At 44.0% G+C, this 24,218-nt stretch overlaps 1 protein-coding gene across 2 annotated transcripts in view; it reads right to left on the minus strand.

Moving 5' to 3' along the window:
- Positions 1-24,218, minus strand: part of LOC147193293 (syntaxin-binding protein 4) — a 95,209-nt gene that overhangs the window by 62,341 nt on the left and 8,650 nt on the right. The window lies entirely within an intron of this gene.

Genomic DNA, 24,218 nt, shown 5'->3' on the forward strand with positions numbered 1-24,218 from the left:
TATAGCAACACAATTGAAAACAGTGAATTTAAAAATTCGGCTAATGTTATATAATTACTGCACTTGGCTTAACTCACATATTCTCTTGCATGCTATCATACAATTATCCAACCCATCAACGAAACAAAACAATTATCAACAACCTTGTGTCCTGAATAGGTATTGAAAGATTGATTTGGCAATTCTGTCAACTTTCCTACAAAACCACTTGTCTCAGACTCTATTAATGTATCTCTATTAATTGTATCAGACTTTATTTTTTGTGTTGTGTTATTTTTGTTATTTTGACTTCAAAATGGCGCCGCGAGAGTGGCTGCCTTTCCAGCAGCTCCTATATTTTGTTGTTCTACTTCTTCCTTTCATAACTTTGCTGCTGTGAATTGGGAATTTCTTCATTGCGAGACTAATAAAGGTTTTCTTATCTTATTAATGGTTTTCATAGTCTCAACAAATACAGATACTGTACGTCTTTGTCCGTCTCCGTGTCTTCTTCCGTTCCACTCGAGAGGCATTCATGGACGCCTCCGAAAAACGTAAATTCTTACTTCAACGAAATCACGAAAAAAAATCAAGCGAGGAAATCACAAAATAAATTCTATAGGGGGGATATAGAATTTATTTTGTGATTTCCTCGCTTGATTTTCTGTTTTGATGCATTATTTTCAATTTTTGTAGTTTCATTTAAGTACAGTAATAGTTAATTGACATTTTTCAGAGGCGGTCCTGAACGCCTATCAAGTTGAACGGACGCCTCTCGAGTTGAATGGAAGGAGCATAGCACCATCAGTGGAGGCATTGTAGATTGCGCCCTATAGTGTGAAGCGTCCAATGTATGAACATTTTTTACAAAATAGCCATTCATTGAAAGTGCGCCTCATAACCCAGTGCGTCTTTTCGTGTGGAAAATACGGTATATACTGTATATATATATATATAACGTCCCACGGACGTTAAGACCCGAAAGCTCCTAACCATGCACGGAGGGTTCCATCCCAAATCTAGCACCCTGAGACTGTACGCAAGCCGAAAGGAAGGAGGCCGGGGACTAGTGAGTGTGAGAGCCACTGTCCAGGATGAAACATCCAAGCTCCATGAATACATCAAGGAGAAGGCTCCAACGGATGACGTACTCAGAGAATGCCTCAGACAATGGGGAACAGAAGATGAGGCGCTGGAAGAGGGACCATCATGGGAGGACAAGCCCCTACACGGGATGTACCACCGGACCATAACTGAAGTAGCTCTCAAGAAGTCCTATCAGTGGCTAGAGAGGGCTGGCCTGAAGGACAGCACAGAGGCACTCATCCTGGCTGCTCAAGAGCAGGCCCTGAGCACCAGAGCCATTGAGGCCCAGATATACCACACCAGACAAGACCCAAGATGTAGGTTGTGCAAAGAGGCACCTGAGACGATCCAACACATAACTGCAGGGTGTAAAATGCTGGCAGGGAAAGCCTACATGGAACGCCATAACCAGGTGGCTGGCATAGTCTACCGAAACATCTGTGCGGAGTATGGACTGGAAACCCCAAGGTCAAAATGGGAAACACCTCCGAAGGTGGTGGAGAATGACAGAGCGAAGATCCTGTGGGACTTCCAGATCCAGACTGACAAGATGGTAATGGCGAACCAACCAGATATCGTGATCATAGATAAAGGGCAGAGGAAAGCCGTTGTAGTGGATGTAGCGGTCCCAAGTGATGGAAACATCAGAAAGAAGGAACACGAGAAACTCGAGAAATACCAAGGGCTCAGAGAGGAGCTGGAGAGAGCCTGGAAGGTAAAGGTGACAGTCGTGCCTGTGGTGGTCGGAGCACTCGGGGCAGTGACCCCCAAACTAGATGAGTGGTTGCAACAGATCCCGGGAACAACATCGGACATCTCAGTCCAGAAATGTGCAGTGCTGGGAACAGCAAGGATACTGCGCAGAACAATATAACTATAACAATAGCTAGCTTTCTAATGCCCCCAGAAACGTGCAAAATGCAAATTGTGCAGTATCAAACTATTCATGGAAACGCAGACATTTTGAAAAGCCTTTCAAATATTGCTAAAAATGTCACTTTTGTGGATTTTCCAAGTATTCTTACTTCCTTGCACATTCCAGAAACATGCATGGTAGCTTCATAAAAGTGCCCATCGGTGTGAATAGCGTTTTTAAGTGCACTGTGATAGGCTCCCGTGACACTCCAGAGAACAAGCTGAATACAAAAACATAGATGGATGAATGATGCAGACTGAGTTGACATTAATTCACACAATAATTTCAAGCAGATTCATTTGGATTCAAATTACAAAGGTATAACAAAAACACTTTTGTGAATTGCTTCTGTCTGTGTCAGTAATGAGGTTCTGGCAATGTTCATTAACAGCATGGTAAGTAAATAATAGTTTATTTACAACATACTTCACATAGAGAGGGCTCACACAGTGCATCACAAATACAATAATAAACACAAAAATCAGCATAGAATATAAATAAAGAAGCAATGCCTTGACAGCAGCTCCTATATTTTGTTCTTCTACTTCTTCTTTTCATAACTTTGCTGCTGTGAATTGGGAATTTCTCAATTGTGAGACTAATAGAGGTTTTCTTATCTTTTCTTTTCTTAATGCCACTGGTATGCACACATAAAAAGATGTTTTTAATTTCCTTTGAAAATTTTCCACAGAAGGGGAGGCCCTCAGCTCGTATGGACGTGTATTCCACAATTGAAGAGCAACCAACTTAAAAGTTCTGTCACGTTTTGTTTTTAATTTTGTATGACAGTACAACCAGTAGAAAATGGTCAGCAAACTGCAGTGACCTGACAGGACAGTGAAAAAAAAGATGAAGTACGTAGGTGTTGACCATGGAGGACCCTGAAAGTGATAGATTTTGTATTGGATCCGAAAATGAACCGACCCATTCAAAAGGATATCTATCTATCTATCTATCCATCTATCCATCTATCCATCTCTCCATCTATCTATCTATCTATCTACACAGACTCACGCACGTACACATGCACACACACACACACGTTTCTGTATATCTAACAATAACGACAATATCGCGACATCGCAATATTAAAATTGCCACAATTTCATCGTTGTCATGTCACGATATTAAAAGGGAACACATCAATGAACAACCATTCTCACGCACAATCACACCTAGGGACAACTTGGAGTGTTCCACAAAGGTCAAGGTCAAGGTCATCTTTATTGTCAAATATGCTTACGTATGACATACAGCGTAGATGAATTTTCTTCTTCTCAATCCTCAGTGCAAATATGCATGCAAACATGCTGTGCATTAAACACACACAGCTAAGAAAGATAGCAGCTACACTGTATAAAAAAGACATAATATGTAATCTGAACAGTATAAACAGTAAAGACGATATAAACAATATAAACAATGGCACTTGTGGCTATTGTGGGTAAAGTGAGGTAGTGCATTGTGCAATCCGCAATACGCAGATGTCGGATAATGAGGGGAGGGTCATAGTCTGTGACAGGAGGCAGGGGTCGGGCACAGCAGGGAGGGAGTTGAGTCTCCTGACCGCCTGGTGGAAGAAACAGTTTTTGAGTCTGCTGGTTCTGGCACGGAGACTTCGCAATCTCCTTCCCGACGGCAGCAGGCCGAAGAGGCTGTGGGATGGGTAGGTGGGGTCACCTGCGATCCGGATGGCTTGGCGGGTCAGACAGGAGTAGTAGATGTCCACGAGTGAGGGGAGAGAGACATCAATGATCTTCTCAGCTGCTCTCATGGTGCGCTGCAGAGTCTTTTGGCGAGACACAGCGCAAGCACCATACCACACAGTGATGCAGCTGGACAGGATGCTCTCAATGGTGCCTGTATAAAATGTCTGCATGATGAGGGGGCGGGGCTCTTGCTCTCCTCAGTTTGCGGAGAAAGTACAGGCGCTGGTTGGCTTTTTTGGCCAGTGATGAGGTATTGTGGCTCCAGGACAGGTCTTCAGAGATGTGCACTCCAAGGAACTTGGTGTTGCTCACTCTCTCCACTGTGGCACCGTTAATGGTCAGTGGAGCATGCTGGGGGTGCGTCTTTCTGAAGTCCACAACAATCTCCTTTGTCTTCTCCACATTCGGGTGGAGATTGTTGTCTTTACACCACAAGGCCAGCCTGCACACCTCACTCCTGTAGATCGTCTCATCGCCGTTGTTGATGAGACCCACTACAGTCGTGTCATCCGCCAACTTAACGAAGAGATTGGAGCTGGACGAAGGAGTGCAGTCGTGGGTCAGCAGTGTGAAGAGGAGGGGGCTCAGCACACATCCTTGTGGAGCACCTGTGTTCATCATGATGGTGCTGGAGGTGTTACTGCCTGTGGTCTCCCCGTCAGGAAGTTCAACAGCCAGTTGCACAGGGAGGTGTTGAGCTCCAGGTGGTCCAGTTTGTCTCCAGGTGGGTGAGGGCTGAGTGGAGGGCGGTGGAGATGGCGTCTGCAGTCGATCTGTTCTGCCGATATGCAAACTGGTAGGGGTCCAGGGTGGGGGGGAGGGCAGACTTTATGTGCCTCATGACTAACCGCTTGAAGCACTTCATGAGGATGGGGGTGAGTGCGACCGGGCGGTAGTCATTGTAGCTGGAGGGGGACGACTTCTTCGGGACCCGGATGATGGTGGTGGCCTTGAGACAAGTTGGGGACAACAGACTGGCTCAGTGAGGTGTTAAAGATGTCTGTGAAAACATATGTGAGCTCCTCAGCACAGTTTCTCAGGACGCTACCACGAATGTTGTCAGGACCTGCAGCTTTCCGTACGTTTGTTCTCCTGAGGGTATGCCTCACACTATACTGGAAAAGCGTCAGCACCTGGTCGCCCAGAGGGGGTGGGGTCTTCTGTGCTGGGGTGTTGTTGTCTGTCTCAAAATGGGCGAAGAAGTTGTTCAGGTTGTTCAGCAGAGAGATGGAGCTGTCGCAGATGTGCGGAGAGGGCTTGTAGTCCGTGATGGTCTGGATCCCCCGCCACAGGTTCCTGGTGTCTCTGCTGTCCTTGAACTGGTCTGCAATCCTCCTTGAATATTGTCTCTTGGCCAGTCTGATGCCTCGTGACAGGTTGGCCTTGGCAGTCCTGAGGCCCACCACGTCCCCGGCTCTGAAGGCAGTTTTCCTGGCCCTCAGGAGCCTGTGGACCTCACCTGTCAGCCATTGCTACTGATTGGCCCGGATGGTAACGGTTCTGGTGACCGTGACATCATCCGTGCACTTCCTTATGTAGGACGTGACGGTCTCCGCGTACTCGTTGAGGTTAGTCATTGCATGTTTGAACACACTCCAGTCTGTGGTGAAGAAACAGTCTTGGAGTGCTTCTATGGAACCCCCAGGCCACACTCGTACTTGCTTCCTCACTGGTTTGATGACTTTCACCAGTGGCCTGTATGCTGGCATTAGCATCACAGTGGTGTGATCTGAGGAACCAAGGTGGGGGAGGGGGAGGGCTTTGTAAGATCCTCTGACTATAGTGTAGACGTTGTCCAGAATATTTGTGCCTCTTGTGGGAAAGTTGATGTGGCCATGGAGTTCTGGAAGCACGCACTTGGGGTTTGCATGATTGAAGTCTCCTGCCAACATGAAAAAGGCGTCGGGGTGGGCTGTCTGCTGCTCACTGATGTGCTGATAGAGTTCAGACAGAGCCATACTCCTGCTGTTGGTTGATACAGGGGGAATGTATATTCCCACCAGCAATATGGCACTAAATTCCCTCGGCAGGCAGAATGGCCGGCATTTGATAATCATAAACTCCAAGGTTGGTGAGCAGCGCTTGCAAACCACAACAGCGTCTCGGCACCAGGCATCGTTGATATAAACAGAGTCCCCTGCCGCGAGTCTTCCCCCCCTCGATGAGCTCTCTGTCTGCTTGGCAGCACGTTAGCCCGGCTAGCCGAATAGCCCGGTCCGGGACACTGTCGTTGAGCCATGTCTCCATGAAAACAAAAACGCAGCAGTCACTCACGGTTTTGCAAGATGTCCGAAGTAAGCGGATATAGTCCAGTTTGTTGTCCAGCGAGCGTACGTTGGCCAGCGTGATGGTCGGGATAGCCGGTCGATGAGGGCTAGCTGCTAGCCTAGCCCGGATACCTCCGCGCTTCCCCCTCTTCTGCTTCCTTCGATTCCGTCCGTGGCGCTTCCACTGCGGGCTGGTTGCAGGAGTGGGGGTCGGTGATTTAGCAGGCTTCAGCAGCAGACCGCAGTCACGCAGCAAATTTAGTTTGTTCGCCTTCATTGGATTATTGTCCGTTTTTGTAGTTCTGCTGATGGTGAGCAGAAACTCACGAGGGAATGTGCGCCTTTGTGCGCATCACAGTGAAAACATGGAACATAAAGAACACGAAGAACACTGATTTGCAGGGGGAGAGAGAGAAGCCACAGTTGACCACTGTGCCACCTCTTTCTCTCTCTCTCTCTCTCTCTCTCTCTCTCTCTCTCTCTCTCTCTCTCTCTCTCTCTATATATATATATATATATATTGTATATATACAGTATACTGTATATATATTAGAGCTGTCAAACGATTCAAATATTTAATCTAATTAAAAATGCAACTGTCATGATTAACTCAAATTCACTAAAAATTAATCGTGATTACTCACGCATTTTTTATCGTTTCTGAATTTCCTTTGATATTTTTTGTCCTAATTTTCCCCATTTTAATGCTCTCATCAACATGGAATCATGAATCAGTTTTCTATGTGCAAAATGCAAATATTTACTGAAATAACAATTTCGATTTTCAATTTTACATGAACATTTTTCACTTGGAGCAGTTATTCACACATAATCTCTCACACAATATTAGTGTCCATCAACAACAGTGAAATTTTTTTTTTGTCACACAACAGCTGCTTTAACAGCTCTTTTTATGGAATCAAAACAGAGCAAGATAACATTATAAAGTGCACATCTAAAGTAAACTAGTACTCAGCCTATAGTGGATTTAAGCCATGGTTGCATACTTCGTTTTTCTCAAGTCTGCTTTGAACACAGCAGTCAGGCTATGTTGATTCTGTTGGTCCTTCTTGCGCGCAGGTCTCTCTACGGCTTTGTGTAGACATCATTTCGGAAGACTACACTTGGTTCGATGACAACACTGGAGACGTTTTATTTTCAGTGTGTTTGCTAGGTCGCTACCACTGCACCGCTGAACTCTCGACGTGCCTGAGCGCACCGTCACTGTCAGACGAACACAGAGAAGCTCCACACGCTTTATTTATATGGACACGGAACACTGTAACCTTCCACACAAAATAGTTCCAAATAAGTAACAATCGCGTCAGTGGCATACATCGTATTGGACAGGCTGCCTGCTCTTTCTTCACCAGAGGCTCATCAACCTAGTCTCTTATTTCTCTCGCGAAACAGTGTCTTCTCCCGCTTGGTGTACTTTAGCCTTCTCCGCTACGTACAATGTCTGTACACAGCTTGTACTGGAGGCTCACGCTGGCAATCCGTAGTGGAGTCGTTAGACGCAATGCGAATGATTTCAGCTTGAGTCGAGCTGTGGACAATGTTGACAGGCTTGCATGCAGTAGCCATACATTTAGCTATGGCTTCAGCAAATTTGTTCTTCGTCACGTCATCCATTTTCTTCGCTTTGAAATGATCCATAGCAGTCTGTCTGAGACGAGGGGGCGGAGTACTCGCGTCAGCTGTGTGCTTGGCCATTAAGTGGTATTTCAGACTCAACGTGCTGTGATGATAGCTCAGTTTATGACTGCAAAACATACAGGTAACTTTGGTCTTGTCAGTGGAACAATCTGGCAACTTTTTAAAAGTAAACTTTCCATTCATAAACTCTTTAAGTATCCGTTTTCGGTGTCTCGCGCTGCCGTGGCTGGCAAAACAAACGTGCGTGGACCTATGCAGCGCGCTTGTTGTTTTGTATCTGGTTTATTTATAGAGCAACGTAACATCCGCTGTGACGTGTGCCGCGTTAATCTCGCGAGAAAAAATTGAATCCCGTTAAAACTCATTTAAATTAATGCCAATAAAAACGCGCTAAACTGACAGCTCTAATATATATATATATATATATATATATACATACATACATACATGCAGTAATCCCTCGTCTTTGGACTGGATTGGATACAACTTTATTGTCAAATGTACTGTATGTGTAACATACAGCACAGATGAAATTTATTCCCTCTCAAGACAACATAAAACAAGAGGAGCTGCTGCAGGTGTCCGCGCCGCCATCAAAAGAAAGTTTAAAAAAGTTTATCGCGGGGGTTACGTTCCAAAAAGAACCCGTGATAAGTGAAATCCGTGAAGTAGGAAAAAAAAAAAAACCTGAGAGGGAAGAAATTTCAAATGTGCTGTATCTTGATAGCTTTATTTTTTACAGTTATTATACAATACTGAACTATGTATACAATGCAGAGGCGATTGCTCGAAGACTGCTAGGGAAGCTCAGCTTCCCCTAAAATGTCAAAAAGTAAGTGATCAAATATATCTATGTACGTACAATTGTGTGGACATGTCATTACTAAATATGCGCTACAACGCGCTCAATTTTTGTTCCGAATCATCTTCTTATTCCTGGTTACGACGCGACTCTCTTCTCATTCATTCCCGCAGCTTCACTGTGCTTTAAACTGTGTGGACGCTGAGCGTCTAGAGAGTTCAGCGTAGCTTGTCCCAATGCATTGAAATGAGACGAGTCATTGGATAAATGCTGGATTTGTCCCGCCCATCGGACGCTCGGTGTATAGGCTGGCCTGAACGCTCAGCTTTTCTGCATGATGATTGGATGATCTGTCTGAGGCTGAATCTCTTTTTGATTGACAGTGAAATGAGCCAATCACCGATCTTATGGTCAAGGCATCCTTTTCATTTTTTTTTGAAAAGGAACGGAGAGTAGAATTCACGTATAAATAAATGGACACATTTTATGATGTAGGCCGAAATTGAGCTTGCCCTTTGACAGACCAGCATCCGCCACTAATACAATGAAACCAAAGACCAAAAATTTGCAAAGGTAAATTTGGGAGCTGTACAGAGACAAGGTGCGGAGACTGTTCACGTCGGTCACTGCCTGAGCCAGGATGAGGATACAGAACGCAATTCACTGTTTAAAAGCATTTAAAGAACTGCACTTAAAAAATCCGTGAAAAAGCAAAGCCGCGGAAGGTGAAGCGCCTGATAGCAAGGGATGACTAGATATGAGTGTATATACATGTATATATATATATATATATATATATATATATTAGAGCTGTCAGTTTAGCGCGTTTTTATTGGCATTAATTTAAATGAATTTTAACGGGATTAAAATTTTTCTCGCGAGATTAACGCGGCACACGTCACAGCGGATGTTACGTTGCTCTATAAATAAACCAGAAACAAAACAACAAGCGCTGCAGAAGACCACGCCCATGTCTGTTTTGCCAGCCACGGCAGCGCGAGACACCGAAAACTGATACTTAAAGAGTTTATGAATGGAAAGTTTACTTTTAAAAAGTTGCCAGATTGCTCCACTGACAAGACCAAAGTTACCTGTATGATACAGGTAACTTTTGGTCTTACATACAATGTATGCCACTGACGCGATTGTTACTTGTTTGGAACTATTTTGTGTGGAAGGTTACAGTGTTCCGTGTCCATATAAATAGAGCGGGTGGAGCTTCTCTGTGTTCGTCTGACAGTGGTAGCGATGTAGCGAAAATAAAACGTCTCCAGTGTCGTCATCGAACCAAGTGTAGTCATCCGAAATGATGTCCACACAAAACCGTAGAGAGACTTCCGCGCAAGAAGGACTAACAGAATCAACATAGCCTGAATGCTGTGTTCAAAGCAAACTTGAGAAAAACGAAGTATGCAACCATGGCTTAAATCCACTATAGGCTTAGTTCTAGTTTACCTTAGATGTGCACTTTATAATGTTATATTGCTCTGTTTTGATTCCATAAAAAGAGCTGTTAAAGCAGCTGTTGTGTGACAAAATATTTTTTTCACTGTTGTTGATGGACAGTAATATTGTGTGAGAGATTATGTGTGAATAACTGCTCCAAGTGAAAAATGTTCATGTAAAATTGAAAATCGAAATTCTATGTTGATGAGAGCATTAAAATGGGGGAAAATAGGACAAAAAAATATAAAAGAAAATTTGGAAACGATAAAAGAAAATTTGGAAACGATAATGTGTGAGTAATCACGATTAATTTTTAGTGAATTTGAGTTGATTCTGACAGTTGCATTTTTAATTAGATTAATTATTTTAATCGTTTGACAGCTCTAATCAATACCCATGAAGTAGCTCCACACTTAAAAAAGATTGGTGACCACTCTTCTAAACAGTTCCCTGACCCGTCTGCTCATCCTTCCTCGGGTAACGAGTGAACTGGGGCCTATCCCATCTGACTTTGAGTGAGAGGCGTGGTTCACTCTGTACTGGTAGCAGTGGGGGTTCTGGATCAATTTCACTGAGGGGGCCGGGCTGGGGCCAGGGGTTTTGATGGGGGGGCACATTCAACCCAGGGCTAAAAAGACAGATTCGAAATCTTATTTGACTTTTTATTTCTTCAGACTTTGAAATTGTAGTCATAACATTACAGTGATGAGAAAAAAACAGTATTAGGAGGGCTAAAATGTCTGCAAGCGTAACAATACGCCGTGTCCATCTGTTGAGAATATTCAAACCAGGGGATGATATGGTACCAGCCTCCCGGGGACAAAAATTGCAAATACACTGAAGCTAGATGTTTTACATGCATATAATTATCCAAATTTTAAAAGGCAATGTCTTATATATTGATCCTGTTAAATAAAAATTAAAATAAAAAGGGAGACTAAAAAAGTTACACACACACACGCACACACAAACACGCGCACACACACACACACGCGCACACACACACACACACGCAAATAGCACTCGTGTCGTGGTAATTTCCTTCTCTGCGGACTGCTTCTCATTTTCACGCTCATTTTTAAGTGGCGCAGCGCACTAAAGGGTCCGACTAGAATGTTAAATCACGCACTTTGGTTCCACCTTACTCGGCACGACTGCGTAATCTACGCTCGGAGGGGGGGGGCCACAGGGGGGGGGCATAATCGTGCTACAGGGGCACTGGCCCCCGTTGCCCCCCCCCCAGAACCACCACTGACTGGTAGCCAAGTCCGAGGCTAAGGGTTTATAACTTTGCCTTCATAAACTATTCCACATGAACTGTATATATGGTCGCAGTATTCAAAATGCCAGATTATATTACATGATCTTTCACAACCAAAAATCGTTAACTAGTTGGAAGAGAAAGGAAGAGTTGAATAGATTCTCCGGCATTGCCTGCTGTCGCTTGATAAAGAATATCAATGTTTGGTTTCTCTACAATGTGTTTTCCAGCTCCATTGCTGGCTAAATGCTTTCCATGAGCTTTTGGTTTGGCAGACTTGTGTTTACTTTGATCTGCCACTGGATTATGCCACATGAAATCCAACATTAAAAAAAAAATCTAATACCTCAAGAAGCTTAGGAGCTTTTCAAAGCCTCTTTGCCACATTTATTAAGAACTGAAGTGCGCTCTTAACAAGACTGGCTCTTGGTTTTTTAGGCACACCAACAGAAAACCTCAACTTCAAAATGGCACTCTTGTGTAGAGTTTTTGCTGGTCTGTGACAGAGAGAACGGTTTGTTTTAAGACTTAAAACAAACGGGAATTACAAGTATATAACAGGTTGCTTACCAGGATAAAAATAATCCGTTCTTGATTTTAAAATCTTTTTTTTTTTTTAGAAGAAGAATCATCTTTATGATTTCAATTCACATCGTCCATTGAAGTGAAGGATATTTTAAACTAAACAAAAAATTGTTCAGGTTGTATTTAACTCATTCACTCCCAAAGACGTCTTTAAACGTCTTTTGAGGCTTGGTCCAGAATTGGCTGGTACTGAATGAGTTAAGATGGTTTGTCTCTCATCAAACAAGCTTCATCAGGCTGTATGGTATTGGACCCAAGTACCGTATTTTCTGTACTATAAGGATCTTTGGATTATAAGGAACACCTTCAATACAGTAAATATTCTCTAGTACGGACTCGTGTTTGCGCTGTCCAATTTGTCCTGGTAACAGAAATTCCTCATTTGGGAAATGAGCATGGTACATGTCCTTTATGAACCTGCAAGTATGTTGACAAAATGCACGTGTAACAACACAATCAATAAAATACAAAGATATACTGTCCAAAAACTGTTTATATAACAAAAACTGCAATACAGGTGTATCACAAAAAAAAATCACAACAGTAAAATACATACAGTATTTTAATGTTTATTTTTTTCTGTCTTGGGAAAAAAATGTGTATTTTGGATTGTTTTGTTGGATGCATTCTTTGGTTAAATGACAATTTTGCCTGCGTGTCATACAGTTTTCTTGCTAGTTGCAAGTAACTGTACCGTTGATCACCGATGTCTGGTAATTCTTGTGCATACTGAAGGATTTTTTTTGCCATTTGCATTGCTTCCTTGCTGGATGGTGGCTTGTCATCAGGAGTTGAATCGATGCCTTGTTTTTTAAAGTTTCGTAGATTTGCGTCTTTCCGACTCCAAGTGTCTGCTGGATCTTTTTAACTTTGTGTCCAGCCTGGCTGAAACGGATGCATTTCACTCACTCCGCTCCAGTCGTTACAGTTCTTCTACGTTTCGATGCGATGATCTCCACGACATAATTGAATAAAGTTAAAATCTTTTGCAATTACAGTAAAACGCACGGCAATAAAAAGTCGCTTACACGTCTTCGTTTCGAATCTGATGAATGAAAACGGCGAAGCGAACACGTTTCTTCGGTCATGTCGAGTGGGTGCTGCTTTTAAGGTCGTGCCGCGTTCTCCAGGACGTAAGTGAATAAAGTTAAAATCATTCACAATTACAGTAAAACGCACGGCAATAAAAACTCACTTACACGTCGTCGTTTAGAATCTGATGATCGAAAAACGCGAAGTGAAGACTTGTTTTAGCGTTGTGTCTTTTCCGTCGCATCGGGTGGGCGTTGTGTGTATTTAAGCTCCCGCGGCATTACACCTCCATCCGGGTTACGGGTAGTGGAATTTCCGCTTACGCAAATTCCGGTAACACGTAATATCGTAGTCAAAATGTTAATGCATAGGATTTTATTCCGGGTGAAGGATATTCCTTTCCATAGAATTCCGGGGATGGGAATATTTACTGTAAATGGCCTATTTTAAAATTGTTTCATACATAGGGTGCACTGCTTTATAAGGTGCATAGAATAGAAGCTATAATAGTGGCAGCGGTTGAGCTATGAATCCACTAGGTGGTGCTACGCTAAAGGAAATACAATAAAATTCAATATAGCTTTATTTATATTGAGACTTCACAGCCACTGCAGCTGTAACAAAACCATGAGAACTTGTCACAAATACAGACATGAAACATAAATACAAATGGCATTACAAAACAGCAAATGAAAGTTATGAAGAAAACTGATTTCATTCACAAGGGGCTAAATATCCTAAGAAGTCTTGCTTCTCCTTCTTCCTTCGTTTCATCAGTCGTGAACTATGCTTTTGGTATTGTCTTTGTTTCATAATGGCAGAGCTCACAAAGTAGTTGTTTGTTTGAGTGTGTGTTGGCGAATGCACATGTCAGTTAGTGTTGGGCAAAATCCTTTTATGTTACACTTGGTTCCTGCTAATAATCACCACTTGATGGCATAGGAACACGAACAGGGAAACAACTCAATGGGAAATAGAAAGAGCCTGTTACACCATCTACAAGGCGAATCGGATTATACGGCGCACTGTGCTTTTGGGAAAATTGAATGCTTTTAGTTGCACTTTATTGTGCGAAAAATACTGTATTTATCCTCGAAGGAAGAGGCATCACCCAAACAGGGATGGTTTTACTCGTTTGGGATTCAAATCAACAATCAAGAAGATACAGTGGAAAGAGGACTCTTTCCAGCGCCAGTCATTTGAGTGTGATCAGAAATATCCTTTGGAAATACACTTGAAATAGAACAAATCTTGCACCACTGGAACATTAGTTTGTTTTGCTTTTAAAGTATGCCTCATTTTTAAAGAACATGCATAGCGCTATGAGCAGCACAATTGAGACTGTACATTGCACTTATTAGTGGAGGTAATGTGATAGTGTGCGGGGGTCATCTCAATCGCTGGTAATATGAGATTTGTCATCCTTTATGTCAATCGGAATGGAATGAGTACAATCAAGGGCAATACCATGTCTCCACAGTCTGGGACAAAACTCCAAGATGATGCTTGGTCCACAGAGTGGTGTTTTTCAGAGACAACCTCCAGGATTTGGGAGAGCAAAGACTGAAGTATCCTGCCAACAGTCTTGAGCTCAACCCTACGAAACACTTGTGTGATCATTTTAGAGGAGTTGACCCAAACAATATCACTGGCTGACTTGCGACAACGAGGAGTCCAGGAGTGCATCATCTTAGCAGTATCCAGTATACCTGAACAGCTGAAATGCATGTCAGAAGTCTAAATCCCAAATGGTCCAACCCTATTATTTTCCCTCATATCACCTTCAATGATCAGACATGTTTTATAATGACATATATGAAACTGATATGACAATTAGGGAATAGCAGACAGTGACTTAGTTTTCTCCTCAATCTCTTTTGCAAGTTCTTGGCGATCAATTTTCTTCTGTTTTGCTGTGTGCCTCAATGCAGTTGACTTGACCAGGAGGCTATGACAAGTTTTACCTCTCACGGATATGTCCTTCTTGCACACTTGGCAGTTTGCCGACGTGGAATCGCCAGCAATTTTTCCGACCCAAACACGGAACTCCGGCTTCTCCAGCCACGCCACTTGAAAATAGCATTGTCCCGGAATATTTGTAGCGACGCATACTCGAGCGAAGCGCGCCTCAGCAGTCGAAAGTCCGCTGCTCTCTGCTGTGTGTGCGTCCGCGCGAACATGTACGCACGCGCACGTCTTTTGGTTTCAACCAAGCAACCGACGTCACAAATCAAATACGCTTTGATCTACGACAAAAAAACGCTAGCCTAGCCGAAACAACAGCTAAGCTTAGCTGACGCACACACAGCAGAGAGCAGTGGACTATGGACTGCTGAGGCGCGCTTCGCTCGAGTGGCGTCGCTACATATTTGTCTGTCACTTGTAGAGATCGATAAATTCGATGAATAGATTTTTCCAGAAAATATGGTAATTGTTTGCCGAGCCGGCAACCAAACCATCCATTCACTGCCCCAGGATGGCGTCAATCTACTGTATTGTTGTTTCCCGGAATGACCCGAGTGATCACGTGATCATCGTCGGAACTAATCGGAGACGGCGGAAAAAGCAGAGCGGGTACCAGGTCCTGCATGTTCCGACAAAACTATGAATTGGAAGGGTGGGGAAAATGACATACACAAATGAAATGAACACCACAGGTTAATTTTTATGGATTTTAGAAGATTTCCCTGAAAATTATGGACAATTAAGAACATAATTTTACAACTTCTTTTTTTGTTGATTTTTATGAACTTTAAGGACCCGTACAAACCCTGATGATGCGTGCTAAAGTCTGAGCTAAAAATTTCAAATTGTCATATGTAATTCACAATAACAGTCATTATTCTTGACTTACGGGCGGCCCGGTAGTCCAGTGGTTAGCACGTCGGCTTCACAGTGCAGAGGTACCGGGTTCGATTCCAGCTCCGGCCTCCCTGTGTGGAGTTTGCATGTTCTCCCCGGGCCTGCGTGGGTTTTCTCCGGGTGCTCCGGTTTCCTCCCACATTCCAAAAACATGCATGTCAGGCTGATTGGACGCTCTACATTGTCCCTAGGTGTGAGTGTGGGCGTGGATGGTTGTTCGTCTCTGTGTGCCCTGCGATTGGCTGGCAATCAGTCTGGCAACTGATTCAGGGTGTCCCCCGCCTACTGCCCGGAGATGGCTGGGATAGGCTCCCGCACCCCCCGCGACCCTAGTGAGGATCAAGCGGTTCGGAAAATGGATGGATGGATGGATATTCTTGACTTCTGATTTTGAAACTAGTTACCCATCAATTTGTTGTGCGCTGTGTATGTAATGTGGGGAGGGGATTAAGCATGTATATGGTTTTCCCAAATTCATAACGGCCCTCCAAGGGAAACTGTAACTACAATGTGGCCCGTGACAAAAATGAACTTGACACCCCTGATCTACACTATCTGACCGATGGTGGATGGGTTTTGAACAGATCTCCTGCGATTAACAGGGGGATCACTGTCCAGCACCTATGTGAAAGTGCCGGCCCGCGGGCCAGATCCGGCCCGCGAGAATGTTTTCAGTAGGCCCTGGGATGATATTGATTTATTATTAGAACCGGCCCGCGGACCGCAGCAAGCCGGGAGCCGGCAGATCTTTTACATGCACCAATACTACATTTCCCACAATGCAACGGTGACGCGCCAAGCAGTGGCCGCTTCATTTCAATATTAGTGCAGCAGTCGTTTACATCGCAGTGATGTTAGCTTGCAGAGACCCGTCAAAAATGGCAAAACGGAAGGTGGACACTGAGAACCGGGGGTTTCAAACAAGGTGGGAGTCGGAGTACATGTTCATGGACGTAACTGGAAAACCTGGGTGTCTTCTGTCCCCGGGAAAGTGTGGCGGTATTGAAAGAGTGTAATTTGAATTCAGACAGAATGCTGAAGTTTCTGACGTTGCCCAGTTGTCAATTTTCATCCGCGGAGTGGACTCCAGCCTAAGCGTGACAGGAGTTTTTGGCTTTTCATCCTATGCATGAAAAAGATACGGCAGTGGGTGCTGCCCAGTTTGCCCGTTTCCTCCGCGACACAGTGTCCCAGCTGCGCATCCAGGCTGATCAAACGTTGTCGAAAGTTTGGCAGAACATACCCGTGTGAACAACTACTTTCTTTGATGAAGCTGAACAAAACATCTCACAGAAGTCGACTTACTTCTGCTTGGCTCTCGACGAAGGCGGACACTTCTGCACTGCTCCCCCTGCCCTCCCACCTTTTTTTTCCCTGCTCGCCACTTAGTCTTGTGCAGTCTTTGTCTTTTTTTTCCCTAGCCTCCTACCGTGTTTTCATCCGAAGAACTAACCATGGAATTAGTTGGCTGGTCTCTCAATGTAATTGACAAACATTTTTCGACGGAAAGAGCGGGCAGTGGGGAGCCTGCTTGCCCTCCGGGGACACTTGCTGCCGGATACGCCCTGGATCCATGGAGAAAGTGGAGACCGGTGTGCCTGACAGTACTGTCCGTGGAGGACGTGGAAGACATCTACATTATTGGCCTTTTGATAACAGGTATGCTGCTGTTTGGTGTTGGCAGCTTGCTGTTCTATCGCAAAATTCAACCGACGGGAGCAGCTCTATTGGAAGTGAAGAAGCTGCCGGTCACTCTGGATGGCTTGGCGCGAATGTCCAACACTCAGACTCAAGCGGTGACTGAGCTCAACCGCAATATTGTTGCGGTTTGGAGCGACTCCGCGCGATCGATAATACCATGGAGACGTTGGAATTTTCGCTTCGAAAAGGAATTGAGGATTGGCTGATCGGCGCCAGTGAGAGATACAGTCCAAGGACTCAAGGCTGTCTGGAATTGTTGGCAGCCGTCTCTCCAAAACAAACAACGCTATCTGGCCTTTCCCCTGGATGGAAATACGCATGGAGTCTAGGGCCCCCACCACCAACCCCCCTTCTTCTCGGCCATGGACTGATAAGCCGGGACTGTCTTCATGATGAGCAGACCTCGACGAAGCAGCTATGACCTGTACACGCATACACATACACAACTGGACAACCACACGCGCATACACATCCTTGTTATCACCGTCTTCATCGCTCCGATTCTTTTTCCCCCGTGACGTGGTTCGATGATGCGGAGCGCAACGGTGACCGTGTGGCTGGTCATTGTCGGCCGCGTCGCGGTTACCCTACCCTACCCCCCCCCCCCCTTCCCATTCACCCCCCCCCCCCTTATACATGTTATGTCTTGTGACTTGTTGTAACTGTCTAATGCTTATTCATGTGCTAGGGTCTTTTTTGTCCTGGACTTAAATTATCCTCGGAAGAGGATAGTTCGAGCGTGGTTTTTTTCCCCTCTCCCTACCCAGCGTTTTTCCTTTCTGAATTCTGATTGTAATTTCCCCATTGCGGCACAAATAAAGGATATCTTATCTTATCTCTTATCTTACTTCTGAACACCTTCACTCAATTTTGAGGATTTGCTCAGCTCAGAGCCTGACCCTAAATAATGATGAACTTGTAGAAAAGGTAAGACACCACCGAGTATCAGCCTCCACCTCAAAGAAGTAAATATTACTCTGCAATCACATATTAAGAGTTTTTACTCACTTCAAGTTTAAAAATTACAGTGAAAGCCAATATTATACTTTATGTTACTTCTCCTTGAAGTGTTGTTTTTGGTTAATAAATTTTTGCACTTTATTTTATTGTATTTAAATCCAATTATGTTTTAAAAATATTTTATTCGAGTGAATGATCGAAAATTGCTATTATTTGTTTTTCTTGTAAGTAAATTTAGCCTACTTTTGCTAAAAGAGAAAATATGGGCTATTGATGGTGCGTTGAATCATACCGGCTTCTTTCATTCATGTTATGGGTATTTTTATTCAAAGGAAATTCGTTTTTTGTGCCTGTTGAAAATTAAAGTTCACTGACAGAGCCATAGGAAAATGTTGCTTTATTTATCTGATCATATTGGAATGTATTTGTAAGGTTTTCAGTCAATTAACTTTGGTTCAATAAACTATATGTGGTCATTTTTCAATTTTTCAATGAACATTCGATCAGTCCGGCCCTCGGCTTGCAGCAAAAAATTTTATCTGGCCCTCCATCCATTTGACTTTGACACCCCTGCTGTACAGTATGGACACATTTACAATTAAAAACTAATGAACAATGTGATCCAATTTTAACAAGAAACATTTTAGCTGGTCTAAAAGGCTGAATATTCATTCATTCATTCATCTTCCGAACCGCTTGATCCTCACGAGGGTCGCCCACACAGGCCCTGGGAGAGCATGCAAACTCCACACAGGGAGGCCGTGTCACATTGCGTGGTGGACCCCAAAAAGCAGGCAGGAGGGAGGAGCAGGGTGTACTTGACGAATTGTATTTAAAACAAGAAAACTAAATCCAAAACAAAGTCCAAAGTAACAAACAAAAACCATGACTTAAACAAAAACGATGACGAACCAAAACACTACTAGAACAAACATGACAGCAGCAAAGGAACAGCAAACAAACAAACATGACAGTAGCAAGAGCAAACAATGACCCGACACTGAGTGTTCGGGCTGGGAGTCCTTTTAAAGCCCTAATTACCTATGACCAACAGGTGTGCAGCTGCCGGGGGAGCCCTACAGTGCCACCTGTTGGTCCCTAAAATGAATCATGACAGGCCGGAGCTGGAATCGAACCCGGTACCTCTGCACTGTCAAGCCGACGTGCTAACCACTGGCCTACCGGGCCGCCCCTAAAAGGCTGAATAATAAAACAGAAATCACAAGAACAATTACAAACTCCTTGCTCCAAGTGGAGGAGTTTAAGTATCTTGGGGTCTTGTTCACGAGTGAGGGCAGGAGGGAGCGGGAGATCGACAGGCGGATCTGCTGTGATGTGGACTTTGTATTGGTCTGACGTGATGAAGAAGGAGTTGAGCCAAAAGGCAAAGCTGATCTATGTTCCGACCCTCACCAATGGTCACGAGCTATGGGTTGTGACCGAAAGAACGAGATCCCGGATACAAGCGGCCGAATTTAATTTTCCCCGCAGGGTGTCCGGGCTCCCTTAGAGATAAGGCTGATCAACCAGTTTTATTAATGGGTTGATGATGGCGTGCTGAAATGAATTTTAGAAAATAAAAAAGTGAGTTGCTTCAATAGCTAGTGGTAACATGCCTACAGCACTGAATTGATTGTTTCTCTTGAAATATTACTAAAATCCATTTGAACAATGTGAGTGTTTGACAAAAATACAGTTCTCCTCAAGCCCATTAATTTAGTCTCCGCTTCCTCTTATTTGGCAGCCATAGCAACTACCATTTGCCTCAGATCTTTAATCACTAAATCTGCACAGTGGGTCATTATCAGATTATGGGATTATCCACTCCACGATGAGAAATCAAACGGGCTGGGACCCAATCACAGCAATACATTGCACTAAGCACTCCCTCTCTGTCACTAACACGAAGACACATGCATGTGGACACACACACACACACACACGATCACGCGGACACCCTCGTAAAGACAAGTCGGGCTACGCAAGTACAGAGCATCAACTTCAATGAGTTGATTGACAGCGCCGAACTTGAGCAAAAAAACAATGTCTCATGGGACAGACAACTCCATTCATTCTGCTTTGATGGCAACATCTTTAGTGGAAACGGACACACATTCGCCAGAGAGTCAAATAACCAGAGGGCATGAAGACCACATCACCAAAAAGATTGAATTGGAATCGCAGGACTTGCCATTGATTATCAGCCATCTCGTTACCTCTGCGTCCCGCGTCCTAGACGCACAATTTTCCCGCGGGACGCACAGTTCCAAATAATGTGCGTTTTTGGGACGCAAGGAAATTTCTCAATCAAAACAAAACAAAAAAAAACTACGAGACAGACACACACACACACACACACACACACGTACACACACACACACAGGCCAGCGATCCCACGGCCGTGCAGCAGACGTGTTTATGAATCGTCAATTCAGGATGATTAGACAATTAAGGAGGGAAGAGAGCTGCTTTTGTTCTTATAAGCCTCTCTCTCTCTCTCTCTCTCTCTCTCTCTCTCTCCCTCTCTCTCAGCCACACGCGCACGCCACGCACACGCGCGCGCGCACACACACACAAGCACACCACACACTAGCAGCATCATAAACAACACTTAGACGCCGATTAAAGATCAAAGAGTAACCCACGTGATAAGACAGAAAGAAGATGCACAGCCAATCAACATGGCTTTGCATCTTCTCAGCCTCGCCCCTCACCCCACATGTACTGTATATGTTGCTCTATGTGATTCACTGGTGTTTTGCTGACTTTCGCTGCTCTTCGTGGACCGTGGACCGTTTAAAAAAAATAAATAATAATATATATATTTTTTAATGAATATGTTTGAAAAAATCCGCGATGCACTGAAGCCGCGATAAACGAACCGCGAAGTAGCGAGGGATCACTGTATAGGCTAATCGCTATGAAAAATATTATGAAACAGTATTGGTTATTCTATAATTTACTGGTTGTAGCATGGTAACTTTAGGAATAAAACATTCGTCACAAGGTGTAGTGTAGTAATGCTAATGTTAACTGTTGGTGGAACTCATGATGACGTGTGTTAAATTCTTTCGTCAAATTGATCGCAGATTACACATGCATCGTTTTGGGAAGAGGATGTCAAGCCACATCAATACTTACCTGTATTAATCATTACCAGTCAATTAATCTTTGCAGTGTGAGATTGGAAAAAATACTCTGATGATGCCACATGAGTATACCAGTTTTTGATCCATTTATTTTTTTGGAATAAACCTGGAGTACACAGCTGCTGATGTAATGTTCATTGTAGTTTTCAAACATTGACCCTTGAAACATTATACTTTTGAGTTTTGGAATTCTTGATTATCAATATCAGTCAAAATAGAAAAATGGGTTCCCATGATGAACGTTTACGGAACCCAACATTTGTTATCGTGGTTTCCCATTGGGTAATCCGACGGAACCGAAAAACGGTTACCATGAATTTCCGAAATCCTCAGGCCTGCTCCTGAATTATTTAAATTTTTGCAGCATTTGTTTATCATTGTATGTATATGTTGTTGTTTGTGTTATTATCATATGCAATTGAATAAGTAGACCCTTTCAGAATTCAAAATTTGGGACTCTCTCAATGCATAATGGCACTCATACTTTTCTGAGCAGCGAGTCCCTGGGTCTCGCTGCCGGTAAACTGTAAAATTATCACTGAGGGATTACCGCTTTTTCTGCAGTCAGTGATTGACTTCTATGCAAAGTCATTTCTCAACTTGTCTTCCGTGCCATGTCATGCCTGTTGAGTGTTGATTTACTTCATATTAAGAAACTACTGCACTCAAACATTAATTCATAAATGTATACCATATGATTTTATTTTTTTTCTCAGTATAAATAACACGTACCCTGACTGTTCTACTCTTTGAATAAAAACACTTCATTCAAGCGTTAGGGAGTGCAAAGGGGTTATGATGGAGGGGTGTTGCAAATCATGAAGACCTGCCAAGTGGTATGATAGCATTGTTTTATACATGTCCTCGGCTAGGCCTCAGTTTCAAAATCAGTCCTTGGTCCTTGGCCTTGGCCTCGGAGGCAAGTCCTTGGTCCTTGGCCTTGGCCTCGGAAAATTTCTCAAGTCCTTGGCCTTGCCCCGGAAAATTTTCCAAGTCCTTGGCCTTGGCCTTGGCCTCGGAGTCAAGTCCTTGGCCTTGGCCTTGGCCTCGGGTTGCCGGTCCTTGGACACAACACTGCCTCTAGCAGGCGCTAATCCAATCACCGAACGCGCACGTCCAGTCTCGACGTAAGGCATTCTCGCTGGCCCCGGTGCGCAGACTCGTGATCTGATTGGCTATTGCAACCTGACTGTGCCCGTTCATTTACAGCGCACAGGGGCCTGCTTTGTTTAATCTGAAGCCCCGAGCAAGTTTAATTTACCTGGCAACACAAGCTACCGTATTTTCACAACTATAAGGCGCCATTAAAAGTCTTAAATTTTCTCCAAAATGGACAGGACGCCTTATGATGCGGAGCGTCTTGTGTATGCGCTGAGTTCCAAAACCTGACTGACAGCCGACACGCTGTTTATATAGAGAAAAGGCGGAAGTGACTGTGGACAGGCATGCGGCAAAGAAGTCGGCCAATCAGTGAAGGGTGGGCGTGTATATATACATATATGGAGAGAGAGAGAGAGAGAAAAGGCAGACGTGAGTGACGACAGGCATGCGGGGAAGAAGTCCGCCAATGAGTGAAGGGTGGGCGTGTAAGTGGACGCTAAAGGGACGCCACAAGCAGGTACCAACACCTGTATAGAGTGTGGCTATGTGCATTGTTGCAAAACAACTTCGGTTTTGGTTTCTAAGAACCCCCAAAAATAAATTCTACAAAGAGACACGCCTACGAAGCTCAGTTCAAACTTCAAGCCATCGGTTATGCTTTTGGCATGCGTGCCCATCTCACAGCAGCGGTGAAAAACCAAGTCAAGCAAATGAACTCTGAGCTTGCCGTTATTCCCGGAGGCTTGACTAAAGAACTCCAACCGCTGGACATCGGCATCAACCGGGCGTTCAAAGTAAAGTTGCGAACGGCATGGGAACAATGAATGATCGATGGCAAACACAACTTTACAAAGAGTGAGAGGCAGCGCCGGGCGAGTTACGCCACAATTTGCGAATGGATTGTGGCTGCTTGGACGAACGTGTCGAACTGCTCCCTTGTATTACCGCCTTCATTGTTCATGTCTTGTGACCTGTTGTAATTGTCATATGCTTGTGCAGGAGTTTTTTTTTGCCTAACTCAAACTATCCTCAAAATGAGGATAGTTCGAGTGTGGTTTTTTTCTCCCCCTCTCCCACCCTTGTGGTTTCTTCCGACTTTCGGGGTTGAGTGAACGCTGGCGCGTCTGGCTGCCGGTGCTCAACCCGTACTGTGCTTCATTGTTTTTGTCTGATTATAAAGTGTCCTTGGGTGTCTTGAAAGGCGCTTATAAATAAAATGTATTATTATTATTATTACTGCCCTTCTGCGGGCTCACCTGTGCCGCGTTTCCCCATCAAGCCTTGCTGTGTATTTAAGGACTGCCTCGCTTCCTGGTCATTGTTGGGTTATTGACCTTGCTCATTGTTGTGCTTCAAGAGAGTTTTTCTAGACCTCTCGACACTATTCATAGTCACTCTCGTATTGATCATAGATCCTTGTGTTTCTATTATTACGCTTGGTCATTGTTTTTGTTTTATTGGACCTTTGATATTTCGTTTGTGTATTCTCGGTGTTCAACTGTACCTTTGCAAGCGCTTTTTGTTTCATGCGTTGTTTTTACGGGCTCTTTGTGACCAGTGATTACCGTTTATACTTTGTCGGTGCGATTTTCTGAAATAAATATTTTTGTTATAGAGCTTTGTCTGAGCTTGCATTTTTCTGAATCCAAAAACATTATTCGGTTCGGTCTGAACCTGACACTTTTGGACCCTTGGGGTCAGAG

The sequence above is a fragment of the Hippocampus guttulatus genome, chromosome 16 (assembly GCF_054856545.1).
Source record: "Hippocampus guttulatus isolate MCC_2025c chromosome 16, RoL_Hgut_1.0, whole genome shotgun sequence".
NCBI lineage: Eukaryota > Metazoa > Chordata > Actinopteri > Syngnathiformes > Syngnathidae > Hippocampus > Hippocampus guttulatus.